The sequence below is a fragment of the Acomys minous genome (genome assembly GCF_964271855.1).
Source record: "Acomys minous genome assembly, chromosome: 5".
In the NCBI taxonomy this organism is placed as follows: Eukaryota; Metazoa; Chordata; class Mammalia; order Rodentia; family Muridae; genus Acomys; species Acomys minous.
The window spans coordinates 5,618,542-5,644,250 of record NC_140494.1 but is presented as its reverse complement, the minus strand read 5'-3'; positions in this window follow the sequence as shown (position 1 = coordinate 5,644,250).

Sequence of the window (25,709 nt, the reverse complement as noted above, 5' to 3'; positions counted from 1 at the left end):
AAGAAGATACTTAATTATAGGACAGCCATACCAACCTGGGTCAGTGTTCGATCCACACCTCCAGAACAATCACTTTCCAGGTTGCAGGGTTCCAGAGTGCATGCTTACGGACAGGTAACTTGCTGGAACTGCTAAATCTTCTATTCCAGAAACTGATTATCAGAGTGTGTTTGTTGAGGTGGTTTTCACCCGTGTGCTAGGTGAATTAGGGTCCTCAGTAGGTGAGTGTCCTGTGTCCCAATGAATACTTTCTTCTCTAGAAATGTAAGTAGTTCATACCAAGATAATGGAAATTTTATGTAAAAAAATATTGATATGCCTTGTTTGCAAAAACTAAGTACATTAGCATAGTTACTTAGGAATCTTTTGCTTCCCCACTTGACCATTAAGCTTTTGAACAGAGTTTGAAAACCTTTCATTCTGCAAAAATATATTCTTAATTTTGCCTGTTTAATGATCAGGGCAAGGACTATTTTTTGGGGTGTGGTATGTCTTTCTGAAGAGAAAGTAGTAGAATATTTAGTGTTTTAGAGGCTGGGGCCATTCTTGCAAGACAGTCATTAACTGACATGATTATATATAAATGTAAAAGTTGTCCACATGATATGAATATGCGCACACACACACACACACACACACACACAGAGAGAGAGAGAGAGAGAGAGAGAGAGAGAGAGAGAGAGAGAGAGAGAGAGAGAGAGAGGAGCAATGTATATGTCTACAAAGCCTTTTAGGAAGGAGGCAGTTATCCAATGTTGCCTTTATATTACAAAGCAACCAATTTTGGATTTTATTTCTTTATATTTAGACTTTTCTAAATACAAAATAGGTTATCTTGCTTTGATAAAAACACAGTTTTCAGAGTTAGGAAGAACATCTATAAATTAGCTAGTGAGGAAACTCTGAGATTTGCTCTCTTGTAGCCAGATACTGCCACCACCATGCTCCACACACATAACTGCCCTCTCTGCTTCCCAGCATGCCTGGCTTTCATTATATCATTATTCCTTGCTTTGTGACAGGGACGTTGTTGACAGGTGGGGCAGTTGGTACGAACTATGGCTTTTCTTTTACTATACATTTTATTTGCCTTGCTACCTCCTTTCCGTTTCGTGACTATCTACTTCTCTCAAAGTGAATCCCAGTTCTCACTGTCTCAATGTCTCCTGCTTCACTGGGTACCAAGCAGTTCCTCATCAGTTGTGTCATTTCAAAGGACACCTACAGGAGACCTGCCACCTGCCCTGCTGAGTTTCAGATGTGCTCTGCACCTGCCTGTGGACACTGAATTCTAGAACTATCTGACTCTGTGGTATTGGGTTCTTGACTCATGCTCATGCATCATTCACTGTCCCCCTATTCTGGAGGATGGATTTGTGGGAGATAAATACTGACAGCTTTCATGTCTGAATATATGTTTATTTTTAACTCCCTTTGATAGTTGAGCTGGGCATAGAATTCCATATGAGATATTTCATTTTCCTTTATGATTTCTCAATGGACTTTTCTATCATATTCTAGTTTCCATCATTTCATATGGGAATTCTGAAAAAAATTTCTTACTTATTGCTTTAGATTAAATTGCTTATTTCCCTATGAAAACCAGAAGAGTTTTCTTTGTTTCTAGTGGAATCATTGTACTAATAGTATGCAAAGACATTCTCATCAGGTAAGCATGGAGATATATGAATGGTTCTCTGCTCTGTGGGAAATACTAGGGGCCCTCAGGAAACAAAAGATGCCAGGCAGGGCAGTCTAGCTAGTGTCAAACAAAACTCCTTTCTTTTTCTGTGCATCTGTTAGATAAATGCCCCCAGAGAAAGAAGCAGAAATCAACAGAAATCTTTGGCTCTTCTATCTACATTCTTTGCATTTAAAATGGCTATTTTCTGCATACAGACACTGATTTTTTTTAAAAAGGCCAACATTTGCAACAAGGAAATGCAGATCAAGTAGGTCGACCATGAAGCAAGCCTCAGCAAGTACATTTTAACAAGAGCTTCTTAATATTGAGCAGAGAAGTGACACTGGCAAAAGCTTTGCGGTTATTACAATAAACTAAGAGGAACTGATACTAATGAAGTTGGAACATTCATGTAGCTTTCAAGTCTGGTTACTTCCTATTCCTTATCAACTCTTTACTAGTGTTGTAGAATAGAATTTCCACTAAAAGCCAGAAGGAGCTTCTTTTTCATCACTGTATCCTTAAAACAAGTGGCTGCTGATGCCAATGGCAAAGTCAAAGAAACCTCAGAATCCCGAGGCTACCTTAGTATCCACCACCGTAGCTTCCAGACATGTTAATAAATCCAACAAGGGAAGAAATCTGGCTGAATTGTGATTCAACAGCTTATGCATATGCAATTTTTTTTGCAAAATTAGCAATGGGAAGAAATATGAAATATTAAGAGGGAGAATGGGCTACAGAAATCCCATTATCTGACATTCAGCTGAAGCATTACTGCCTTGTTATAAACAGTGACCAAAAGAGATGGAACAAGAATAAATTAATAAAAAAAATTTGCCCAGATCAAAAAGAAATCTGCTTATCCAACATTATAGGGTATGAATAAATGTTCTCTATAAAAAAGAAAGAAAGAAAGAAATGCCCCCCTAAAAACAGCTCCGGGACTGTGAGACATGTCGGTGGGTAAAACTCTAGCTGTGAAAGTGTGACCGCCTGGGTTCAGATCCCTAGAACTGACTTCAAAAGCTAGGCACTGCAGTGTGTGCTTGTAGTGATAGATAATGCTCTTACAGGACATGGAAGGCAGAGGTAGGAGAGGCCCCAGCTGTAGGGACGGCTGGCCTGCTGTAGAAAGCAGCAATCAACAAAGAGACGGTCTCAAAAAGGGTGGAAAGTGAGGATGTCCAAAGTTGTTACCTGACAACACATGTGCTTTGACATACACATGGATATATTACAGACATGAACACTTACACTCTTGCATACATGCACATAAGTGTGCACACACGCGCGCACACACACACACACACACACACACACACACACACACACACACACACATCCAGGAGCAGGCATGGAGGCAGTCACTGTAGCTCCAGTTAGTGCAGACTTTCAGGGTGTGCACACCTGAACTCCTAAAAGGGCTTCTTTGGAAAGACAAATGCCTGGGCCCTATTCCAGGCATTCTTTGTCAAAAATCTGCATTTTAATTGGCTTGCCCAGATGGTTAAGGTGTATATAAAAGTCTGGAGAGTTGATCTTGACTTTGAAGTAAGATGGAACTGGGACTCAAGTACATCCTGCTCCGAGGGAAATAGCGGGAGGAGGTGGTTTCCACATGATATCTGTGGCTCTCATTCAAGAAAAGGTGAGTAAACAGCATCTGTTTCCTTCCTCCTGTTTCTCCCTGCCTGGGCACAGACTTCAGGCTTCTGTATTAGAGTTGCTTCCCAATTTAAGGCTGCCTTTAAAATTCATTGTCATGACACTGATGGTTATATGTGCATGCATGTGTGTGCATGTATACATGTGCTAATGAGCATATATCATAATGCATGACCGAAACTGCAAACAAACTCTTAGAACTTGGCAACGAAGAATGGACTTTGAATAACAGGAAGTACAGAAAGCTATAATTTTCAAGTCCTCTTTGTTAGCCATTGGAGCTTATGTAAAAATGTCATTTATTATCTTTGTGAGTTTTAGAAATCGACTTCAGGCTTAGTTGAGCTTGGATCTAGCTTAAACAATTATATATAACTGCAAAAATATTTCCCCACTTTAAATCTCTTTTTCAGATATATACTATAACCCTAATAATATGAACCCATAATTATTGCATGAAATTAAGTCAGATAAATGAAGACGAGTAATGCATGGCACAAAATAAAAATGCTTAGTAAATATGGTGTTGGTAACTGGAAGCCACGAAGGCAAGGATGGTCAGGATGCTGCAGGGCACACAGGGAGGGGCAGCCCACGCTGCTACAGACACACAGGGAATAAGGAAAGCTGCAGGGAGGCAGTTGGACCCGTGTGGATTCTAGAATGGAAATCCTGTCTTCTCTGTAGGTGCAAAAAGATTTCCCATCAGAGGCACCTAAGCATTTGGAAACTCAGTACACATAGCACTGAAAAATAATATAACTACATAACAAGTAAAACTGAGGAAAATCAAGTTGACACACCTTAAGGGAGCAGGTGATGTACATGAGAGTGAAGGGTCAGGCGTGGGCTACCAGGAGATCGCTATCCTGTGTGACATTAGGGAACTTGGACTTCATCCCATGGAATTCTCATAGAAGGCATGACTCTGAACATACAATACAGTGTACAGATCTTTGAAAGAAAATGTTCTCATCTAACTAACACCTTTATTTTGGTGTTTTGTGTATTTGTTTTGTCTGTTTTCCTAAAGTCCTTAGGCTTCTGTAAGAATTCTGGTTCATTTTTCTGTTTGGCTTTTTTCTTTCTTTTCATCATAGAAGAGTGGAGTGTGGCGACAACATCTGTCAGGGGGAGTTGCTCAGCTCCACGGAGATAGAAATTTCTCAGTAGGAGAATTGTTAATCGCAATGACAACAGACTTTGTCCCTGAGGGCCTGTGCCATTGACTGGATCACTGTCTAAATATCTCACGCTGGTTGGGACCTTTGGAGCCAAATATGTTTAGATCCATCTCAGCCACTCATATACTATGTGATCTGGGAGAGTGTTATGGTTTGGATTTGGAGTGAACCCCACCAAGCCCCACGTGCTGGAGTCATAGAGAAGCGGTTGGTTGCATCTCACAGACTTCTGTCCTTCATCAGCCTAACTCATTATGGACGCATAATTTGACAGCATTGTGGGGAGGTGGTAGAAACTAGAATGTGAGGAATTCATTGCAGGAAATGAGTCCCTGGGGATATGGCTTTGAATCTATGTACATATGGTACAACACTCCCTGCTATTCTAGCTTGACCCTCTGCTTCCGGGCTGACATGGGTGAGCAGCATTCTTCTGCTGTGCACTTCTGCCATTCTTCTTCCACCATGAGAAGCAGCGGAGCCGGTTGACAATGGTGGACACTTGAATCTAAACACCTTCAAGTTGTTTCTCTCAGGTATTTTTCCAGTGTTGAGTAGCACAGAGAAGTCGTTGAACAACCCTTGTCTAGTTTCTTCCTGATCAAAACTGTGTCATAGTGATTACCTTAAAAAAGACGCTGTTAAATGGAATCAAATCAATTTTGTTCACATGTTGGATACATAAGAGCTCAGAACAGTTGCCTGTTTTTAAAAGGAAACTTATAAAGATAAGATTGATTTATTGGGCATTATCTCTAACCATGGCTGTCCTAAAATAAGGAAAATATCTTTCCAATAAATCACATCTAGCTATCTTCTACCATAGAAAACCTTGTTGATGGAATACCTAGACTTGGCGAGAGGGCTTAGCTGGTAGAGATGCTTGTGACCAAGCCTGATGGTGACCTCAGCTCAATTACTAGGGTCTACATATCAAAGGAGAGATCTGGTTTCTTCAGGCTGTCCCCAGATACCACATGGATGCATGCACCCTAAATTCAAAAATAATCTTAAAGACTCTAACTAACTGCTATGTTGTAAAATAGGGAGGCCAGTTTTCATTTAATACAACCAAGGCAGGTAGACTCAGACGGAGGGATGGCGAGATATCAGTGAGGAGTCTGTGTTCAGATGGACTTGTGTGCTAGAGGGGGAAGGCAGATTCTGAAGGCAACACTGGATGCCAGAGGAGGTTTAGAAAGCACACAGGAGACAAACTAAGGCTGATATGAGTCAGGGGTGCAGGCATAATGGAAGACAGAGTTCATCAGACAGCAGCTGAGGTACCCTTCAAGCTGTGTCTATGAGGTATTCTCACTGCTGGATTGGATCCCTGTATTGTGGACTCAGCTCATCCAGGGAGAGTCTGTGCACTTTGCAGATGAAATGGAGAGGAAAACTTCTGCCGACCCAGATACTTTCATCCAGGCAGGCAATCTGCATCTTTCTATACTGCCCCAATTCTTGTCCTTTTCTCAGAGGAAGAATGCCTGTTTCGTGCTGATGGTATTCTCACGCACTTACAGAATGGGCTGTGAGAGAAAACACATGAGGGCTGAGGGGAGTCACGGCACTTCTATAAATGCGGAAGGTAGTGAGGTAGGCTATCACATAGTTCAGTCTACAATGCTGCATGTTCTTTTCAGCCATAAAATAGCATAGGTATTCAGCTTGGGAGAGGCTGAGTCATTAAAATACTTGCCTTGCAAGCATAGGGATCTAAGTTCAATTCCTAGACCTGTGCAAAAAGCTTGAGTATGGTGCTTTCTCTCTCTCTCTCTCTCTCTCTCTCTCTCTCTCTCTCTCTCTCTCTCACACACACACACACACACACATACACACACACACACACACACACACACACACATATATATATATATATATATATATATATATATATATATATATAGAGAGAGAGAGAGAGAGAGGAGAGAGAGAGTCTTTCAGACTCATTGTGTATCTCTTGAAGGCTTTATGGGGTTTATGTACTTTCATCCAAGGAATTCTCCCTGTTTTGTTTTCAACAAAGTGTCCAAAGAGGCATCAAAGGAGGGACAAAAAGAAACCCATAAAAACAAGTGGCAGCCTCTGAAAAATCCCACATTCAAAAGCAGAGTGTGTTGTGGTTAGTCAGATCCCAGTAGTTTCTTCAGCCAAGCTTACATGATCTCAAGTGAGTCTTTTGCTAGCACTATTTTTACCCTGGGCACATTTTGACATGACCTAAAAAGATACCATTAAGCCTTCAGCTATTTTTGTCCCAAATAATGTACTCCACATATGTTCTTTGTCCTCCCTGAACCACCAGCCCTTCCTAAAACTTCCTGAGTCCTATGGAGGGAAGATTGCAGAAGGCCCAAGAAACAATAAAGAATCCGGGTTGTCTCATTAGTGACATATTATATGTTTACATTCATATGAAAGTATAGGAGGTAGAATCATTAAAATGATCACACCAGAGATATTAAGTCAGATTTACTATGCTACAACTGCATTTGGCTCTTTTGAGGCACAAGCAGGTCTTGATGTGTGCATAAGCAAGGAAGAGTAGACAGAAAAAATTCTGCCGATGGCACATGTACAACATTTTTATTAGCCACTAAGTGAGGCAAACATCTTTAAATGTGAGTGACTATATGTAAGCACGTTCAAAGTTTCCTTTCCTCTTTGCTTTCCAGAACAGTCCAGAGAAAGATGGGATCCCCAGAGGGAGTCCTGTCTACCATCTTTGTGATGCTAGCTGGACATGTCCCAAAGGGGTCGAGTCTGTCCTTTTGACCCATCACACAGGTGCTCCATGACCTTGGCCTACAGATGCCCCAAAAGGAAACAACTGTGCTATCCATCCTTTATCTTAAACTGCAGCCTTGAACAGCTTGCTTGCAGATGTGTCTGCCCCTGAAGTTCTGTCCTGTTTGAACACCTGTAGATGACCCCAACAAAATCCATGTGCTTCCCATGCAAGAGGGGAGTGCTTTGGAAATGATTCAAATAATCTTGTACTCTCTTCACCTGCTACAGATAATAAAGTATGTTCCACCCTCATTTCTTCACCGTTCTTGTTTTGGCTTTCTGTTATTACAAGGTGCAAATTCATTGTCTTCAGATGGCATTTTCAAAGCTCAAACTCAATCAATTCTGCCTAGTCATTTAAACAGGCATATAGCATGAAAAAATATTCATTTTCAATTAAATAAGAAGTGAATAAAAGAAATATCCTAAGAGAAAATGACTGGCATCTGAAGAGCATGGGTATTTAATTTCTTTCCCACCTATTATTATAAATTCCTTATGATTTTCACAGACTAGTTCTGTGCCAGAGTCTGTTTTCATTTCTTTCATGAATCATAACAGTTTTGTCACAGGATTACTGTAAGAGTGAATGGAAGCCATGATATTAATTCTCAAGGGTAATGCCCCACCCATCATTGATGATGACATACATGGAACACTTTGTCAGGTACACCTGAGAGTTTCAGTCAAATCCATTAAGCTAACAGCATCCATTCAGTGATCTGATCTCTTTCACTTGTTCCAGTTACCACATCGCCTCTTGGCAGAAGAAGAATCTGAGAACCTCCCACGTGAAACGAGTTGACACTCAAACAGCAGAGACAGAGATCAGAGTTAGACTGAGGCTGGAAATGAAATCAATAAATGCCCAAAGCATATGAACCTGAAACTGTGGGTAAGAAAGAAATAGTTAATAACAGGGACATAATAATCCTAAAATAACAACACTATCCAGCTGAAATCAAACGCTGGGCATTTGGACTTTAATCTGGCAGCACTCCATTGGATGGGAATCCTCTGACTCAGAGCCCAGGGTGTTTCCAGGTCATTGTGCTCTCAGGAAGAGGAAAACACTGTGAGACATAAGAAAGATGGAAGCCAGGCAGAGCTGAGAGAGTGAGAAAGGGAAAGCAGGTGTGGATGAGTGTGGTCAAGCATCCTGGCTGGCGGCCCCAGGAATTACTGAGTTGTTTGTTGAAAGGAGATAGAGATAAGACATCCACTCACCAGGTGGGAAAAGATGTGCCTGGGTGGGAAACGGCATTTGACACACTCCAAAGAATATACGACTGATTGCTAATTCCTGCCTAGTTGGCAGCTTGCCTGACGTTCTTGCTGAAGTCACGAAGTGCAGAGCTCTCAAAGGAGCCCGAGTCATTCATCATTTTGGCTTTTCTTTCATTCTTGAGCCTGTCTTACAAAAAGTACATGATTCCCCATGTGTCTTCATTCTCCATCACGTGATTATTCTGGATTATTTATGTGGTGTTCCGGGTTGTGTGTGTGTGTGGGGGGGGGGTATTTCACAGACTAAATTATTACCTTAAACTGTTTTCCTTCCCTTATGAAGTCCATGTTTGCTTCATGGAAAGTCCCCAGTAGAGAGTGTAGATGGAGAAATGCCTCAGGGGATAAGAATGCCCGCCACACAAGCACGAAGGCATGAATTCAGCACCCTCATGAAAAGTCATGCACAGTGGCATGCGCCTGTAATCTCAGTGCCAGATTGGGGCAGACACAGGACGATTGCTGGGGCTAGCTAGCCAGTCAATCCAGCCAAGTCAGTGAGATGCAGGCTTAGCAAGAGACCAAAGCAAAACCTAAGGTGGACAACAACCAAGGGAGGTACCTGCTGCTGACCAATGGCTTCACATTTACACACACACACACACACACACACACACACACACACACACACATGAGGGGTGGAAGGGGGAGAAAGAGAGAAAGAGATGAAGGTGGAGAGGGAGGAAGGAGAGGAGGGAGAAAATGTACGAACTTCCACACTTCCACACTTAAAGGAGCTTCAGAAGTTGTGCCTTGCCTAAGCCGATGAGGCTCGCTGGTGAACCACATCAAAACTCCCTTATTCCTTTTCATTGAGAGATTACTTCTGTTAAATCCAAGGCAGGATAATAGCACACCACAAATCTTTTGCATAATCTTCTACGGGATTAACAGGGTTAAACCTAGAGCACCAGGAATGACTTTGCCCCGTGACACACCTGTGAGCGAAACTGCCAAGCTGCCAGGGCAATCCTTGTAAAACAGGGTTACAATTGAGCTCAGAGTTAACTGACAAGTTGGTACAGACGCAGTCGAAACTTCCCTCTTGCCAGGAAAGAGATCTGCAGAAACTATGAATAGAAAAAAAAAAGTTCAAGGTAAATGGAGCTGTTTGGCCTGAAGAAAGCCTGATTGTTTTTGCAAAAAATTCCCCACAGACTTGGCAGCAATTAATAGAGACGTGATAACCAAGGTAAGAGAATGGAGGTTTCAGATGAATATGTAAAAGACTAAAGTCATGTTTAATGCAAAGAAGTAAGCAAACAGTAGAAATAATTAAAAGCTGTTAAGGCATATGTCTTTTGGCTGACACATATGTTATTAAAATACAAGACTACACGGCCAGTTGCTTCTAAGAATTCATCTTTGCCACAAACCATTTCAATGAGTAATAGAGTACAATAACATTTTATGTCCATGAAGCACTCTTCATCCAGTCCATCAGAGTTTCCACACTGGCTGCTGCTCTTCGGCAGACGGCTGTGACATACACTGTGGAAGCAGTTCACCTCTGCCTTTTCCAGAGCAGCTGTCTTTGGTTACCTGTTCCAGCCAACTGATAATCATCTGCAGATGGAGGTTATGACACAGGCAGCCCCTCCTGCCAGTCACCAAGCCTGACATCTGGCTTGCACCCCTCCAACTCTACTTTATTCTTGGCCATTAAGGGATAAAGGAAAATGGTTTCTGGCTTTGTTTATTTTTTTTAATATCATACTCATTTTCTCCCACTTCTCTTCTTCTTCTTTGTCCTTCTTCATTCTCTTCCTCCTCCTTTCTGCTCCCCACTTATTCCTCTGAAGCCTCTTCATCTCCTTCCTCTTCCTTCTTTTCTTCTTTCCATCCTTTTCTCCATTTTCCTTCTCCTCCTCCTCCTCTTCTTTTTTCATTCTCCCTTTCTTCACTCCTCCTCCACTTCCCCCTCCCTTCTTCTCTCTGGACCAACTCAGACAGTGTCATCAGATTAACTTCCAACTACCTGGAATGCCAATGTATAAAAGACAAAAAAAAAATTCTTTTGAAATTAGATTTGGTGTTAAGTAAGAAAATGTGGAATGACAGGCTACCCTAAAGTGAGGTTTAGTTTGATCACTGCAGGATTGGTAGGAGTGTCTGTGGTCCTCCAGATCTGTGGCTTCCTGACATGTGGCTTCCATAAGGTCAGGGAGATTCCACAAGCCTCTGTCATCAACATGTTCCACTGTTTGGGAGGAGGGAGGGCGAGGAGAGGGTACCCACTCCATTTAAGGAAGTCTTTGGCAGCTGGATTTTCACTCCTCCCCAACCAATGGGCGGAACTTAGTCATCTGTGTGAGTCTGGCTCTAGGAAGCTGGTGAGTGTGCTCTTTATTCAGAGAGACCACGCAGCGTCTTACAAACCAGAGGCTCTGATTCTGCGAAGCAGAAAGACAAATCCAGAGGAGCCTCTGGTTACACCTTCAAGGATCCCTCAAAATAAACACAATATGGATGTCTGTTAACTTAAACCACAACATATGATGAGGAGCTTGAACACACAGTGATGCCTATTGTCAAATAGTCTCTGAGTTTCCAGCATAAAAGTCTGAAAAAAAAAATACCAACTTTAAACAGCATGTTCTTATATGTATTGCAATCCTTAATGAGTGAATTTGGCTTCATGAAGCTCTGATGGTACTTGGTTAGCACACAGAAGTTTACATGAATTTAGTTACTAATTTATATTTTAAAGTACCTGTTTTATAAGATCACTTGCTAATTCCAATGTATTATTACATTTCGGTTTTATTTCATAAAATGGTTATCGATATGGAATAGTTATTAATAGCACCACTGTTCACAGAAGTGCCAACATCAACCCGTCTTGAACTATACTCCCTGATAGCACTCATGAAGGACAGTTGTTATTTAAAGTCTGACCTCACTCAATAACCACAGTCAAGGTGACAATGACATAAAATGGGGCTTTATGTGCTTCAAATGATGACAGAAAAGCTCTATCTCCCCATCTGTGCTTAGAGGCTGCAGAGAAGCCAAGAGCCATGACTACTCTGAAAAATAAAACAGGATCGGAGTGACGTCACCGTGTTCCAAGATACAATGTAAAGAATGTCATATTGAGAGACCACCGATCATTAAAACAATGGTCTGTCCTAGACTGGGTGACAGAGAACGTGGTGATGCATCAGCCAGCAGCTCTTAATGTTATTATCTCTGAAGGATGCAAGCCCAATTGAAGTCTCTACTTCATATTAGATTTAATTGTGTGCACACATATGTGCATGTGTGTGCATGTGTGTAAAACAACAGCTCTCCTCCTGACTGTGTATCCTGTTCTGTTGAGCAAATTTGTTTCTGAGAGCACTAGAGAATTTCAAAGACAGAAGCCTGGAATCCTATCGTTTTCCAAAGCTTCCAGGAAGACTCTGAGACATCCAACTTGACATCACTCCTTGGATAAGAACTGGGGAAAAATTGAACAAAACATCTGAGGATGCCCCCCTACTATTTTGAGTGTGTAGTCCAAATCCAATGATGCAAACATCTTCAGCAAAAGTGGACATAAGACTAATGGAAAAATGGATTGTGATTATAGGAATTATGACCAGATTCTTTGCATTTTCTTTTACTTTACACTATTTTCTTTATAACAGGTATATAGAAATGCATGTCTCTAGCTTGAAAGTTTCTTAGCATTATCTATACTTTTCTATTCTCTTATGCCCATTTCAATAAGCAAGGTTTTAGCTCTAGCATATCATACTGTCTACTTCTACTTTTACAAATGCACAGTTGAGTCGCTGACTCATGATTTAAGATGAAAATTTGGCAGAGAGCTCAGCAGCCCATCTATAACATGTACAGGTTATCAAGGGTATCAGTTACGTTATATATCAAAATCTGAAACCTACCCATGCCTTACTTAGTTTAACCATATATCACAGTTCAAATATGAGAATCTTAGCCCAGATGAATGAGAAATTTATGTAAGGTGATCTTATTCTATTTCTGAAATTAGAATTTACTTACAGTACTGTCTAGCAAACTGTGTATTGACATATTTACTGTCAATGGGTTTTACAATTTGCCACTTCATCTAATCTAGATATGAAGGGTCCATTTAGATGATTTGCATTTGAAGGACTGTCCTGCCAGGGCAGGGATGAAGCTGAGCATCCTGTGAAGTAAAAAGGCTGAGGGGTATCTTGGGACCCACACACTTGTATAGCTTCACTTGGACTTGCTTTACAAGAAAGAGCCAAGCACAATTCCATGCATAAAACCATTTACTTTTTTCTCCCTCAGCTGCTTCCTTGAGGTACATAATAGCATCCCCAGTATCTCTGTATTGTCTTCTCTTCATTGAAGACTAGTTCCTCTGGTCCAGTGCCTCAGCCAAAGTATGTCTCCTGTCCTTGACTTCCAAGGCTTTCATATTGTGTGACTTTTACTGGTGAGACTTACCCTATATAAGGTACCAATGACAGACCAAAGAAATAATTCTACCAAAGCTCAATTTGGTGAACCAAGTAATTAATTGGCATTACTGAAAGGAGCAAAGGTGACAGGTTACTCAAAATAATGTGGGCATCTTAAAGGCAGCTGCATCACCAAGTAGGCCATCCTGTGATGGATGCTGGCTCATGAAACTTGCAGTCATGAAGCTCTCTACATGGCATTTCGAGGATCTTTGTGCCTAACAATACGTATTGCTTATAGCATAGTCTTGGGGAAAGAGGAGCTTGTGAAGCTTGTAAGTTTCAGGCACTTTCTGAAAGTTATAGCTGTTTACTTCATGAGTCTTGTCAGTCTCACTCTAGAATGGGGTGTTTTAATTTGAAAGATATTGCAATAAACATGATTTCAAAAGGACACTCTTTACTGCATAACCTGTTCTGTTACTTGGAAACACTGTTTGGCTTTCCCTATTGTTTTTGTTTACTGTCTATTAGATCTTAGAAATTAAGGGATCCTCCCTTGGCTCTCTTCCCCTTCTCCACACTTTCATCCTTCTTCTGATATTATTATGTGTGTGTGTGTGTGTGTGTGTGTGTGTGTGTGTGTGTGTATACGCATGCGCATGTATGTATATACAACACACATATATATCATATTTTTATGTTTATATATATACATATATATGTATACACAGTATATCATAACTCATAATGTGCATTAGTTTCTGACTATGGTTTCTTATTCATTACTCTCTTCCTAAGGCAGAGTCTATTATTTATTGCCACTGAAGGAAGACATAGGATATGTCAAGTACTCATGACTTTCTGTCTTGGAGCTGACCATAAAGAAGTCCTCAGATCTCTCCATGGTCAGTAGTAAATGACATGACTCTCATTTCAGAGGGGTCCTGCCTTGTGTTCTGGAAAAAGGAATGTTGCTCAGAGAAGCATGGAAATTGAACAGACTGGCTCTCTGAAATCTTCCACCAAGTCCACTATCAGTAGGTATACAGCAAGGTCCTTTGAAACACATGACACAGTGTTTGAACTAATTAGGCACCATGACCTGGACCGGGTCAGGGACAGCCTCTTCTCACATACCCCATCCTCAATATCTCTAACTTAATCCTTGAAAAGCCCTTTATAATAAGTAACATTTATAAGTAAATGTGTCCCTCAATTTTATGAGCATCTTGAACAAGTTAATCAGACCTGACTTGAGAGGTTTTGGATACCCCAATGTATAGTGGTCAGTTAGAACAAAAGAAAATACTACGGACCTTGGGGCTGACATGCACAGTGACACGAAGTTCATCTTGTGAAATGCAATGAAATCCCCAGGTAAACCATGTCAGAAGTGAGTTGGCCCAGATATTCTCACACCTCCTGACATCGCAGGAGTGTTGTTTGTGGTGTGAGAAAGGAGGACGGACAGAGCAGCTTTTCTAGAATGCTGAGTTACCTGGTTGTTTCAGAACAGATTGCCTAATGTTTCTGCCTCCAGTTTATCGCTGGCTCATGGCACACTCAGGGCTTTCTGCTCTGCGTCTGCCCAGCCCCTGAGACCTCTTCTGGAGGCCCATTGTTCACCACCTGCCCTTGCCTTCTCCCCTCGTGTGAGCACCCAGAACAGCCAACCTCCTGTCCTCGGGATCCACTTCATCTATCTTCCCCACAGCAGGGTCTGACCTCCATGTCTTTCCAGCCAGGTCTCCTCACATCTAATTAAGATCATTACTACCCTCACTTTTCTTTAAGTAGTTTCATCTGTTTCTGTGTCTCTGCATCCTCATTATGCTGAAGAGCCCCACATCTCTATCTCCAGCTTACATGGCCTCCAATTTTCTTTTTTGGGTGGTGGAGATGGTAGTGGTGGTGGTGGTGGTGGTGGTGGTGTGTGTGTGTGTGTGTGTGTGTATGTGTATGTGTGTGTATATATGCGTGTGTGTTGTATGAAGTTCCCTTGTCTCTAATCACTGCTACTGTTAACAAGTTGAGAAAAGTTAGCCATTATCTGTGGATTAAATGTGCACATGACAAGCACATTGCTGACTGATCCATTTCTTCAGCCCTACATTCCCCAGTTTCCTACATGAGATCTCAAAATGATGTTCAGAACAAAATTCTTCATATTTACATCCCCAAGAAGACAATTCCATGTATTTCCCCATTTTTGCTATCTAGAATAAAAACCACACAATCCACCCTGGGCGTATAGCTCAATGGTCAGGAACGTCTATTGCTCTTACAGAGGACTAAGTTTGGGTTTTAGCACCCATGCCAGGTGGTTCACAACTTCATACAACTCCAGAAACAGGGTTTCTGGCCTTTTTGGCCACTGTAGGTACCTGTACAAATATACATATAAGGACACAAAGACACATAAATAAAAAGATGCTAATTCTTAAGTTTTAAAACAGTTCTTCTCACTGTCCTGTCAAACCTCAACCTAGTACACATACATTTGTCCCCCAGAGGAAAAATAAAATTATAAAATAAGGGGACTTGATGAAAGATATATCAAATTAAAGTAGAATTATATAAAAATTAACAAAGCTATAAGACAGGATGATTGAATTTTAAAAAAAAAGAAAAAGAAAGAGAGAAAAATAAAAAAGATAAGCCTGGTGACTTGCATAAAAACAAATGTAAGGTAGCCCATAGGTCAAAGCAGTAAAAATGTTCATTTTTTGTAATGGGGCATTTATAGGAAGAAACTGGTCCATAAGCTTCATTAGGGATTTTTAAATTTTAATTTTCTTTAAAGTAAAGAACCTTGAACTGAAATTTGAATTGTGTTAACATGTTCGAACCACAAGAGAGCTCTGAACTTTCAAATGGCATATAATTAAGTTCCTTCCTGAAGGTCTGATGATGCCTCTGGGTCAATACTTTTCCCTAAGCCTCTGCCTGCAAATGCTGTTTCCCCTTCTCTCTCTAAATGCAGGGCGAAATAACAAGAGTAGCTGTCTTTTCGGTCACAGAAACGTGGGGCTGGAACGGGGGCTCAGCAACGAAGACCACTCCTGCTGAGGACCTTGATTTGCTTCCTAGTACACACATCAGGATGGTCACAAACATCTGCGCCTTCAGTTCCTGCAGATCCTAAGGCCTCCTCAGGCACCTTCACACATGACCTTAGTCAGGCACATGGGAGAACAATTTTAAAAAATAGGTCTTTAGGTCACCCCAAATCATGTTCAAAGATCACAAGATAGTTGGAAGAATTTTATGGAAGAGGGTTAACACCACATATAATCTCACACAGAAGAGGCTAAGTGCCCTGCTGTGAGATGCAAATACCTACCAGGCAGCCTTACAGAACACTTGGGTGGAGCTGGTGAGATGGCTCACTCAGTGGATAAAGGAAAAACGTGAACCACTCCAGCCAGGTGTTTCCAGGCCTCTACATGGATGCCACCCACATTTGCATGATGTGCGGCCATCCACTCTTACTCTCCTCACAAAAGAAGCAAGTAAATACAATACTTTTTTTTTTAAGAGTGGTTATTTGAGGAGGAGAGCATTGTGTAAGCTTGGATTTTTCAAAACCTACTTTGTTTAGGGTTCTTAAACGGTTCAAACTCACTTCTAACCCACCGATCAGAGGAAAGGAAGAAAGAATGTTAATAGGAAAAGGGAGTTGTGGATCTGTCTAGACGTATTTCCTTGCACCAACTCCTCTTTGCTTTGTCAGGATACCAGCAATCCAGTCCAACAGCAAACACCAAACGCAACATAAACCCACAGCGGTGACATGATGCAAGGCTCTGCCTAATCGGCACGAGTGAGCAGAAGCTTCCAGAATCAGCCAAAGTGCCATGAGGGATTTCTATGAAATGTATCTCTTTGCAAAGCAAAGACAAGCAAAGACCAGTAAAGGCCAATGAAGACCAACGAAGCATTGCAGAGCGTAGCAAGGCAAAGGTGTTAACTATCTGTGGGATTGTATTATTTTTAAACATCATGCACCCTCTCATGTGTCTGCTTTCAGTAAAACATCTCATGCCCTATCACAAAATTTCCAGAAAAATATTTCATGACACAACTGAGTTTTTAAATAAACCAGAAACTTCAGCAATGAGTTAAAAAGGAGATTGCACTCATCACATGGGATAAAGCACATGACATACAAGACGATGCAGCTTCAAATGCTACAAAGTGCATGCTTGAATTTGAAATACATATAGTAACAGGCAAGAAAGAGTTACATTACGAGGGCTTTTAAATGTCCATCACAAACGAACATGAAATCATACCCCATGCCTCATTTCAGATGGACTGACCGTTTGAGCGCAGGATATAGAGACAAGTGTAAGAGAGAGCCGTTGCAGGATGATGCTACAGGCACGGGTCACAGTCCAGAGGGCATCAGTGGAGACTTGCAGATTCTGCATCCTGGAACAAAGAATTATCAGACCAGGGACGTGTGTATAAGGATAAAGGAGGAGATTGTTTATCCTGAGACTCCAAAGCCTTTGGGCAGGCGCGTCCCGATCCTTCATATGTCATTGGCACAGCTCCTGCCTTTTCCAGGGTTATGGTTGATGCTGTTCTTGTTCTCTTCTCCTTCCTACTATTTTTCTTTTCTCAGGAAAAGTTTGTTTTTATTTTTAATTATGCATTGTGTGTGTCCACTTATGCATATGACTGTATGTGGAAATGAGAATAAATATGCCAATAGACCCCATCCTCTGTCTCTCTCTCTCTCTCTCTCTCTGTACATATATGTATGGGTAGAGAGTATATAAACACATATATGTATGTATATATAAGGAGAGATGATTCTATATATGTATGCATATTAAGAAAGAAAATACATACAGATATAGATGTTGGCACAATGGTTTGTGTGCTATGTATAGTTTGCCCTTGTTCATTCAAATGCTGGTTTCTCTACCACACTATCCGGTTTCAATCCAGACATGACATTGTAATGTTTACTACAAATATCTCCTTTTCAAGTTCAGGCAAATGTGCCCACCATTTGTTCTTTGTTCTGCCAATAAAACACTGAGTCGCCAAGGCTGAATGATAAAAAGATTTGGGTGACACATCTGAGTCCTGCAAGAAGAAGAGAAAAAGGAGAGGAAGTAGGAATTGAGCCACAAAAAGAGGTCCAGAAAGCATTAGGAGAAATGAATCAGATCTAAGAGATGATTAAAAATGCAAGCATGATGGGAAATTATGGCCGGGAAAAAGCTATACTAGCCTGAAGATTAAGAATGGAGTAATAATTGCTCAGTATTGTGCTCAAGGCTAATTAAATACATCATAGTCTCTCTGTGTGGCTATTTGGGGAAATAGCTGGTTAAAAAAATAACTGCTACATTACTAATAATATGAATCAATATTAATTATTAATAATAATTCTACTATGGCACACAAAGTGGGGTGCCAATATGTAGTGGGAGATTCTTCCAGGCCCCAAACTCCCAGAATAATAACTTATGAGACACAAAATATTATACAAAAACCTAGGCCATATAGCTAGGCTCTTTTATGACTAGTCATGACTTAAAACATCCCATTTAAACTATTCTTAGTTCTGCCATGTGGCTGGTTACCTGTGATCAGGCACCGTGCATCCATCCTCCTCACAGCTTGATGGCTGAGTCTCCTGTTCTTGGCTCTATCCCAGAATCCTTTCTGCCTACCAGATGTCCTACCTTCTATTTCCTGCCCCCTCCACAAATATAGATATTGATATACTTATACATATACTAGAGGCACAGAGGGATTTTGTATCCTCTGGAGCTGGAGTTACAGATGGTTATAAGCTGTCTGCCAAACTCTGGTCCTCTTCAAGAGCAGTAGGTGCTCACAACCACTAATCCATCTCCGCAACCCCTCCTGGACTTTCTTTACATTTTTCTTTTAGGATATGTAGCTCAGGACCAGAGTGGCTTCTTGTTTTTCTTTGCCAATTAGTATCTTTCTTTTTTCTTTTTTTAAAAGGTTGCATTTATGTGCGCACACACAAGCGTGTGTGTGTGTGTGTGTGTGTGTGTGTGTGTGTGTGTGTGTGTGTATGTTGGTCAGAGGACAACATGAGGGAATTGGTTCTCTCGTCATATGTTTGTCTAGGAGGCTGAACTCACATCCTAGCTTTGGCAACAAGCGCCTTTATCTACTGGGCCATCTTGCTGGCCCAAAGTTCTTTCTTATGTTAACTTGATGTCTCTTTCCCCATGTTTTACTTTCCTATCATGATACTTTAAAAATAATCTTAGAATGAAGAAGAATTGCCTAATATAGCCTAACATGTAAAGGCTACATCAAGTAAATATCATTGATTTGTGATACATAAGATGAAAAAAAATTAATCATAACTATGATAATCACAACACAAATGAAAACCTAGGAGAAACAAACAGTAAAGGCTCCTTTGCCATAGAACTCTTCTCATTAATATATAGGGTTCCTACAAATCAATAAGAAAATGCCAACAACTCAGTAAACAAAAGGCAAATTTTAAGATCCAGTAGTTATTGACAGAAGACAAATAGATCTTAAACATGTAAAAAAAAAAGTGTACTCATGATCTCTTATAAAAAGAGAATTCCACATTAAAACCTTATGGTGACACTGTTTGAGGGAATTATTGTTTTTAAAATATATAGTTTAATAAACATTCTTTTGGCAGAGATAGCAACTATACTCCATCCGGGATTAACTACGGATAGATACAGTATAGCAAATGTAATTTATTAATGCCATAAATATTACAAACGTTTTACCATGCATGTCTTCTTTTAATATTTATCTACTAGATGTATGCACATACATGAGAAAAGGTCCATAATCACTTATTATGCATTGACTATTGGTGACAGCAAACGGATGAAAATAACTTATACATCTATATCTAGGTCAGTAGGTGAATAATTTATCTTAAAAATACTGTGGAGCTAATAGCAATGAGCCCTGGTGGCTCAGGCCTGTAATCCCAGACATAGGGAAGCTAAGACTGGCAGACTGCAAGTTCGAGTTAACTTGGGCTACACAGTGAGTTCCAACACCAGCCTGAACAGCTTAGTGAGGTGTCTCTAAGTAAGTTACTAAAAAGGAAGAAGCTGAGGTGGAAGCTCAGTGGTGAGGCTCTTATCTAGAATGTGCAGGGTTCTCTCTCAAATGCCACAAAGACAAAAGAGAAAACAGGTTTTTTTTTTTAATTATAGACATAAAACATTACCTCCCACTGTCAAGAAAAAATAAATATGTCATTATTTGTGCTAAATTTTTAAAAATGTGTATTCTTTTATCTGGATAGCTGGTTCTGATATGGTCAGAAAAATCTGATCATACCACTTTCCTGTGGACCGCTGTATGGGTGGAGAATTGCTTATTGCTGAGAATATAGGATTGTGTGTGTGTGTGTGTGTGTGTGTGTGTGTGTGTGTGGTGTGGTGTGTGTGCAGTGTGTGTATGTGTGTGTGTGTGTGTGTTTAAAATAAAAAAAACCATTCTGGTATAGATTTTAAGAAGATTTCTCTGGAGAGTGGGGTCTGACTTTCACATGAACTCTGGTGCCCCATATTTGACCATGTCCTCTGGATGGGGAGGCCTGGTGGCACTCAGAGGAAGGATAGCAGGCTACCAAGAAGAGACTTGAAACCCTATGAACATATACAGGGGGAGGAGGTCCCCCTCAGTCACAGTCATAGGGGAGGGGAATAAGGGGGAAATGAGAGGGAGGGAGTAATGGGAGGATACAAGGGATGGGGTAACAATTGAGATGTAATACGAATAAATCAATAAAATATATTTAAAAAAAGAAAATTTCTATGAAATTGATATATCTGGGCCCGTAATCTAGGTTTGGCCCAAATATGAAGAATTCACAAGGACTTGTGGTTTTCTGGGGATCGGGATGCTGAAGGCTTCAGTGTAGGTTTATGTCTCTCACCTGCAGCTCCAGACTGACATACAGCCTGTTTCAGTGGGAGGGCAAAGAAAGGAAGAAGATGGCTGAGCTCTGGGATTAGGGATTGCACAGTAAGTGAAAGCATTGGAGAGAGCATTGGTGAACAAGGCAAGCCCAGGAGCCTGGCTGGCAGGCAGAAGAAATGGAAGGAGAAAGTGGAGCCCAGAATGAGCTAGGGAGCAGTGGAGAGGAAAGGAGAAGCTACAGGGGACCTGTTCCAAATGTGCCAAAGAGTTTGCGCTCATTCTAGATAGAGTGGTGAGGCCTCAACGTGCTTTTAGCTCACAACTAATGTGAATAAAGGTGGGCTTGAATTTGAAAGCACTGGTCTGATGAAAATGTGTGAAACTGATTGATGCCAAGAAGGCCATGATGTACAAAGACCAAAACAAAAATAGGCAGCATATTCTGCCTTTTGAGCGTGTCACACACTCACACACCTCACACGGCCCTCATCCCTACACCTCACTAAAGGAGCTGTAATTAAAGTACTTGTGTGAGGGACACTAGCACTTGATATTTTGTCCCTGAATTCCATAAATATTTTTCAGTCTCAGCCTCTCAGTCTATGAGTTATATTATTTTAGAGTCAGTAAGGGTCGTGTCAGAATTTCCTCAGGTACTTGTGGCTTGACCATAGGTAGACAGCAAAGGGATAACTCAATTTTTTAATGGCTACGTGTGTGTGTGTGTGTGTGTGTGTGTGTGTGTGTGTGAAGCGCATGTGCATTGGTGCCATGGCTTCTGACCACACACATAGGGTCGCCAAGCACAGACCAAGCCCTGCCCTGAAACAATGATCCCCAATCCTCTCTTAAGTTTCTCTTCTGGGTGATTTTGGTTATGGAGACGCAGAAGTCACAAATGTAGTGTTTTATGTTTTTGTTTGTGAAATCTGGATGACTCAATGGATGACTACCTCAGTTACTTCCATGTTTTCAACTAGGACACATGCATACCCTCATAGGTGGATGAGTATATGCATCCTGTACTTACTATAACATAAATACCATGTACTCAATGCATACTATTTTACATGGTTTTGAATTAGTAGGCAGTTTAGATTTTGCTATGACTGTATTCCTACTGTATGACAGAAATGTATTTTAGACCTTTTTATTGATTCTTTGTAGCCAGTCATGTAGCCAATCATACTAAACCCCTCGATATCCACCCTGTCCTAAAAGAAAACAAAAAATAAAAAGTAATAAATAAATAAAAAGAGAGACAGCAATGGGTATCCAGAAGATGCAACTTGTGTGCTGTTTTCTCTAGGGCCTGGCATCAGAGTCTGTACTGACTCTTATTCAGGTGGAAATTAGTTGAGAGTTTCTCTTTATGCCAACATGAGCATGCATACCACACCAACACGCATCTGACGCATACCACACCGCCAGGCACCTGACACATGCCACACCGCCGCGCACCTGACGCATACCACACCGCCAGGCACCTGTGCTGCTATCTCTATTCTAATGCAACTCCAGGAGGGAGAGACATGCATTATTGTCTTGGGCTTCAGGATAATTCTCTGGAGATGGCTTTGCTAGTGTCATCACGTTTGTTCCTAAATGTCATAGATGCTGCCTTTGTTCAGTTCTTGGATATGCTTCCTTTGAAATAAACGCTTTCCTTGACAGCATCCGAAACTCCCTCCTTTGGTCTAACAAGGAGCAGTCTGGGGTCCCCCTCCCCCTAGGCCTGCTTTCAAAGGTCAACTGGAGGCTGAACCGTGGATGCATGTTAGTCTACACATGGGTTTTACACGCGGAGTGGTGATGGCTGGGACCGCCTGGGCAGTTTCATTGTTCTAAAGAAATAATGGGCTCCAGAAACTTCACTGCTAAGAAAATAGAATGATGAGCAGCTTAATTGAGCTGAACGTAAACGGCCCCATTTAAATCTCTTAAAATCTGCAGAGGAAACAAATCTCTCCCTTGTTGGATGTTAAATAAAAATAAATTGTTAGCAAATTTCTCGGTGTTCATTGAGCCTCTTCCCCCATGCCACTAAAATCAGGGGAACACGAGAGCCTTGGAGTCATTAGTATTTAAAGCCTCTGTGAGCAAGGTGCATGGTGTAAAAGTCAGAGTAACTTTTCTGGGAAATAAAGCATAAATTTCAGTTCTAAGAAAATTGGAAAAGTCTTGAAATACTGACAAATTCAGATTGCTCAGCAGAAATTACATAATGTAACTGGATGCGGTTTTTGTAGCTACACTTTATTAATCTAGCATTTCACAAGCACAGATTTCTGTGTTCCCTTCCTTAACAACACATTTCAAGCTGCTGAAGTCTAATTAGACAAACCAGTATTTTAGATTAATCCATCTCTTTATTCTACCCTTAGGTAACTAAGTGATGATCTCTATTTGTTCCTTTAACTTTCTTTTCACAAACCTACAATCCAGACTTCTAATTTATTTCTGAATTATATGGATAGGAGGGGGAGGGGCGTGTGCATGTGAATATGATGACCAAGGAAGACAGATAAAGGCAACAGAATCACCTACAGCTGTGGTTCTAGGAAGTCAGGTCATAAGCCACCTGACATGGGTGCTGGGAAACAAACTAAGGTCTTCTTCAAGAACAGTGTTTCTCAACTGAAACCACTGAACAGTCTTCCCAGCCCCACTTTCTTTCTTCTTTCTTTCCTTTTCTTATGTGTTTTTCTGTGGATAAAGATTTGCTGAATAGCCCAGACTGACTTTTAACTTTCTCAGTCTCCCTAGAGTCGAGATCACCACACCTCACTATTAGTATTATTAAGCCGGGGCCTTTCAATGGGACTTCCTTGTTTTTTGTTTTTTGTTTTTTTTATTAAGTGAGCTTAATAGAAACACATAGATGAGTCAAGTACCAAGCAATACTATGCTGCACAGGGAACTATCAAGTTTGACTTCAAGAAAATGTAACTTCTCCCATCACCATGTGTTTACAAGCTTTGGTTCTTCTGCAGTTCATGTAAGTGGCTTCTCGCTGGATGGCTGGAGAACTGGTTTGAGAATTGGTCTCCGGTGCTACTCCCAGGAGTCTGCTCTGCAGCTGCAGTTCTGCAGGGCTTCATGACACTGAGCACCCTGTGCACAGGAGCCTTTAGGATGACCAGCCCACACAGCTTTGCTTTTGTAGGAGCTAGGAAGGGCTCCTGTTTGTTTCTTCCATGGTGACCAGATATTTACATCTTACAGACCTGGAGGCTGGGTCAAGAAGCTCATATCTGATCAATGTCTCCTCATGTGTGTCATGGCATGAGGTGGACGAGCAGGGCCACACATGTGGTGTGTGAGGCAGAAAGCATGGCATTGCTTCCATCCTATTGCACATCCCTGTTTCAGTCAGCAATCGACATGGACAACTCTGTAATCTTTCACACCATGCCATGATCTCTACTTGGAAGCCTTCCTTGTGCCAAAACTGTCTCCCTGCTCCTCAGATACCTCCTCACTCCTACCTTTGGCTCCTATAAGGAGTTCCTGTTAGGAATTTCCCAGTACTCATGGCCTGCAAAAGAACAACAACATGATTTAAGATAGATCATTTATCTTCCTTCATCTTCACCTTATCAAACAAAATAACAAGCCACAGTTAGTTCCTCTCATCAGATTAAAAGTTATTGCCTCAATTAGTTAATGACACATTATTACTGTAGACTCAATATTTCAGTTCTCTACACGTAGAGAACCCATACAGAATATAATATTGCTGAAAAACACCATCTTCCTACTAAACACAGGCTATGAAGCATGCTTTCAATGTATTCTTTATGGATGCTTCCAGAAGCAAATTTCCTGCTTAGAGAACTTACATGGTTTTTTGTAACCTTTTCCCTGGTTGCTCTATTTATAGTCTACAAATTTTGCCCAGCTTGGGTCAAGAACTATGTCAAACATTCAAACAATGTCACAGTGTTGAATTCCTGAGCACAGCCCATCTCTTGGGCTTTGGTTTCATAACCGTCCTGTCCTCATGAACTGGAGGTTTGTGCTTCTATTTTGAACCAATCTGTTAGACTCATTAGCATTCCTGTTTGCTTGTCCTACATAGCAGGAACCCTTTCCCTCTTTAGGTGTGAGAGCAACAGCTGCAGAAAATATTCAAATTATATTGGTGACCTTGTTAGCAAGGAACTTGTGAGCCCATTTAGCTCTGTTGGGTATATAATTTATTAAAAAATATAATCTGGTCACAGTGCTATTATTTTTATTATGGAGACCATTTTGTCTCATTCCAGCTATAACAATAAGGAAAAGCATTTTTACCATCCTCATTATGAACTATAGAATCCAAGCAATGACTTAAAAGTTCAATATGGCAGTGGCAGTAAGAATAGAAAGCTGGTCCCTTGGGGACCCTAACACCTCTCTGCTCCTCTCTCTGACCTCCACTAATGAGCTCTCTAATTTATCCAGATAACTTGGAGTATATCTTTTGTTGTGTTTAGCGATAACTGAACTTGTCCCATTCTGGTTCAAAAAGCATTCTGTACTTTCCTTTTTTCCTTTTAATAACTCCTCGTCTACTGACCACCTACTATGTGCCAGTTCCTACATCAGCCTTTGCAGCTTTCACATCTGTTTACATACATACTATGAAGAAAACACACTGGGCTGTGCTTCATGAACCATCTGTACAGGCAGGCACAGAGAGGGGGAAGGTAGGCACTTCCTGCTGGGATTTCCGCTATTCATCTAATCCCAGGTCCCACCCCTGAGAAGCATCATAGCATT